Source organism: Curcuma longa, unplaced genomic scaffold (assembly GCF_044706935.1).
Source record: "Curcuma longa cultivar G26 ecotype Majalengka, Jawa Barat unplaced genomic scaffold, ITB_CL_G26_1.1 contig_24497, whole genome shotgun sequence".
In the NCBI taxonomy this organism is placed as follows: Eukaryota; Viridiplantae; Streptophyta; class Magnoliopsida; order Zingiberales; family Zingiberaceae; genus Curcuma; species Curcuma longa.
The window spans coordinates 17,303-21,978 of record NW_027432441.1 but is presented as its reverse complement, the minus strand read 5'-3'; the positions used below and the strand labels follow the sequence as shown (position 1 = coordinate 21,978).

Genomic DNA, 4,676 nt, shown 5'->3' with positions numbered 1-4,676 from the left:
AACTCATGACCCAACTCTTTCCTTGTTTATACATCGGGTGTGCCATATGGTGGGCTTCAGATATGCCGGATATCATTCAATCATTAAAGAATCTTATTTCTATAATAGATAGAGAAGATATCTTCGAAGAACTAAGATATATATAATAATAGGAATTTGCTTTGATTATATATATCTAACTAAAGGAAAGGGCTTCTTTGCGCCGATCTCGAATAAGCTCTTTGGAATAGAAAAGGCATATAGAGAATACGCCCTCCCCTCTGACTCTTGATGACAAATAGCTTGTGCAAGATTTGTCCTTACCTTAGCATCTGGGTACTGCTTTACGTCTTCATTCCAAGCCTCTCTAAAGGTAGTGAATGAATGGCCTACATTGTGACAGACATTTAGTAGGAAAGAGGGAAAAACCTTATTTGCCTATCCGCTCTTGCTGGAATAAGCGGTCTTTGAAATTAGACTTATCTCGAATCCCCATCCCTAGAATCAGCTCTTAGTCTGAGTCTCGGGTTTTCAGGAATGGAATCCTCAACTGTGGCACTGACTTTCGGAATAGAGGCAGCGTAGCTGTTCATGCTGCCGATGCCGATACCGGACTAAAGGAACTGACATCTAAGCGCGGAGAGTAAAGAAAAGAAGAGCTCTTAGGGAGGTTTCTGCAATTGAATCAATGGTTAAGATTTAAGATAGCCACGAGCAGAGAAGAGGCTGCTATTGAATCAATAGTATAAGAAGATGGCATAGAATCAGACAAGGAACTGAAGGCCTTTGAAGGAAGGGCAACTAGGTATCTACCAAAGTCACCCAGGCATCTACCTAGTAAACCCACAGCATAGGCAATGTCCGGCCGTGTACCATTTCCATTTGTGATCGAGGAGGTCGCTTTGGTTGGTTGAGGGTCTCGCCTTTCGGAACAGAAGGGTTCTATTATATATATATATATATATATCATATGGTTTATTCTATCTTTCCTTCCTCATTCCTTTTTTTTTCATCTTTCAGCGATATTTCTTTGCTAGCCAAAGAATTCTATTCAATAGTAGCGGCATTATTCTTTTCTTGACTATTTGCATCTTTCTCTTAGTTGGCTGTAGCATTGAAAACTCTTTCACTCTCTTCTTTACGAGGTTGGTGCAGAGTTTGAATCCTGGCTCAGAAGGAAAGCTAGCTATATGCTTAACCCCCCCCTTTTTTTTGAAAGAACTCAAAGATAGCCTGTAGTATCGGCATCGCACATATAACATTTGTTCCGTGAGTCAATCGAGAGGAGAGGCTCTCTTTCGAAAACGATGAAGAGCTTAACTCGCCTTGCCTAAAATAAATATAAATGATAAAAACGTAGAAATCTCATAATCTAAGGAAGAAAGAGAGAGCGCTAACTATGAATTTCATTTCATATTGAATAAGAGAAGAAATGTTAACGTAGGTCGGCGCAGATAAATGCTATCCGACTTCAACGATCGAGTCGATTCAACTTGTCACTTTGTCTAGATTCCGTTGGTCTTCATTCTACCGCACTGTGGGTACAAGATCTCAAATCTCCTTAGGCTATTAAGGATCGCCTTTCGCCGGGTCTTTCCTCACTTCCGTAGCTCAGTAAATGAATGTTCGAGCAAGCGGCTAATGACAAGAATACATAACGGCGCTATTTCTATTTTGTGCCAGCCTACTAACCCCAGGTGTCCAAAGACAAAGACAATCCAACCAAAGAACAAGGACACGCCTTCGCGGCTTTAGCCAAGAGAGTCTGGTCTTCCGCTTAAAGAATGCCTCTTATCTATTTTTCAAACGTCCTTTCTTTCACTCTCGGTTCACTTCACTCTGGTCTTGCGGTGCCCTCACTCCTGTTACGAGAACCGGCACACTCTTCGTCTAATCCAAGGGACAGTTGAATATCGCGTGAGTAACTAGAGGTCTCTTCTTCGATCGACGAAAGAAAAATCCTCCAAAAGCCAGAAAGGGCTTTCCTCTCGACCTTCTCTTCTCAATCAGCCCTTGACAACTGAAGGTGCACGTCTAGGAAGATTCGGACTGAGTGAATAGACTCTGCTTCCCACGGTGCGAAAGCAGTTGGTTCCGTCTTTTGAGAAAGAATCAATGAGGAATCAAGAATCCGTTAGGTTCCTATCTACCGTTTGTTTTAAATAAAGACGACCTCGAGGACGTGTACACAAATCCTGTTTTGAGGGTGTACAGCCATAGCTCCTAACTTCTTTCCTCTCTACCCTCTTTCTTAACTAAAAAAGAAAAAGGAAATTCCGTTGTTCCCTAACGGTCTTCTCTAGGATAAAGGGCTACCTATCGTACGAGCTACTTCCTTCCTCTCAAACTCATACGTCAATTACATCGAACCTTGGTCGCCTGGAGGAGAGGTTTGTTTTCAAAAGGCTGGGGACAAGAATGCATTGGATGCTCAGAGAACCGGGGAGTCCTTTACCTTCGCTCACAGCAAGAGCCTACCTAGAGAAAGAACCGCAGGTCTGCAACTTGAGTGTTGCAGCTCGAGTTGTGGGTTTAGGGGCTTATAAGATCTTTCTCCAGGGGCTTCTCCAAAGCTCCTAAGCTAGACCGGGTGCTCGGAGCGAGATTAGGGCTGATCTCAGGTCGGCTCCCTCTTGTGCTACTGCAGGAGCTAGCAGACCATCCTCGCTTTACGTAGGCAGAACGAGCCAACATTGACCATCTATCTGCGTGAAGTGCCTAACTTTAAAATTGCTTACTTCAATCAACGAGAAGATGAGCGCTTCAACAGCAGCCTCAAAGAGATTAAGGGCTAAGTCGTCCCGGTACGAAACGAAGGCATAACCTACTCAAACGAAAGTCAATAGCGAAAAAAGGAAGTAAATGAATGAGATGCCCCCTGGGTCCGGGGAGCCTCATATCTTTATTATATGTATCTAGACATAAGACAAAGGTCAAAGTGGTCTGGTAGATAGCTTACTCAGTCTAGTTTGCTTTGTAGGGTCAAGTTGACCCGAGATTCCACTTATATACTTAGCTTCCGTGTAAAAGTGTGTTCGCTCTACCTTAATCTCTTATTTGATAATTTCTAGTCAGAACACTGATTTTATTAAAACTTGTTGAGGTAGTCTAAAAAGAGTCCGCTCACGAAGCAAAAGAAGGAAGCATGCCCGCGGTTCTCCTCCTAGGGTGCACTTGGGCAAAAAGCCTCTTTGGTCGTAGGGAAGCCCTTCGCTCGTTCGTCTCTGGGAAATGGGAATTGAAAGGAATTTCTTTCTCCCTTCTCATCAAGCCAAGCTTTCTCCTTTGCCACAGCATAAAGATTCTTTTTTCTCAACAGACTCTCTTTGGAATTCTGCCTTCTGAAATAGCCCGTCTCGATCTCTTCCTCGATGGTCCGCCGATTTGTGTTATCCATTTGTAGATGAAACTTCAACAGCTGCTAGGTCTAGAGGGAAATTGTGAGCATTACGTTCATGCATTACTTCCATACCAAGGTTCGCACGGTTGATGATATCAGCCCAAGTGTTAATAACACGACCCTGACTGTCAACTACGGATTGGTTGAAATTTAGTTTAGGTTGAAAGCCATAGTGCTAATACCTAAAGCTGTGAACCAAATACCAATTACCGGCCAAGCAGCCAAGAATCAATGTAAAGAACGAGAGTTGTTGAAACTAGTGGAAGATCAATCGCCCAAAATAACCATGAGCGGCTACGATATTAGAAGTCTCTTCCTCTTGACCGAATCTGTAACCTGCTAACGCAGATTCGTTTTCTGTGCTTTCCCTGATCAAACTAGAGGTTACCAAGGAACCATGCATAGCATAGGGAGCCGCCGAATACACCAGCTACACCTAACATGTGAAATGGGTGCATAAGGATGTTGTGTGTAGCCTGGAATACAATCATTCAGTTGAAACAGATATTCCTAAAGGCATACCATCAGAGAAACTTCCTTGACCAATAGGGTAGATCAAGAAAACAGCAGTAGCAGCAGCAACAGGAGCAGAATATGCAACAGCAATCCAAGGACGCCAGACGGAAACAGAGTTCCCACTCACGACCCATGTAACAAGCTACACCAAGTCAAAAGTGTAGAACAATTAGCTCGTAAGGACCGCCATTGTATAACCACTCATCAACAGATGCTGCTTCCGGGTCTGCAAACCTATAGCTGCGGAAGTAGGAGGCACCAGAAAGATTCTTCTTTCCATAAAGTAGAGAACCAGAAAGAGGAATTTATATTTATTTTAGGGCATACCATCAATATCTACTGGAGGGGGGCGATAAGAAATACGGAAGTTGCGTAAGGCCATACTATAATATAAATAATCATCAAAAGACCGAACCATCCAATGTAAAGACTTCAGTGCTGGTTATCCAGTTGCCGACCCCATAGGCTTGTACTTGAGCGTCTCTCTAAAATGGCAGTCATGGTCAGATCTTTGGCGCAAGAAGAAGGGGTGATCCATATCATCTTGACTTGGTTCTGCTTCCCCTCTTTTTTTAACAATACCGAGTCGGGTTCTTCTCCTACCAGTATCGAATAGAACATGCTGAACAAAATCTTCTTCATGTAAAACCTGCTCGATTTAGATCGGGAAAATCGTACGATGAAACCATGTGCTATGGCTCGAATCCGTAGTCAATCCTATTTCCGATAGGAGCAGTTGACAATAGTCAATAATTTTATTCAATATAAGAAGGAACCTCAA

At 43.1% G+C, this 4,676-nt stretch overlaps 1 pseudogene; it reads right to left on the bottom strand.

Moving 5' to 3' along the window:
• Positions 1-3,903: 3,903 nt before the first annotated feature.
• On the bottom strand, positions 3,904-4,396 carry LOC141818348 (photosystem II protein D1-like; annotated as a pseudogene).
• Positions 4,397-4,676: the final 280 nt, after the last annotated feature.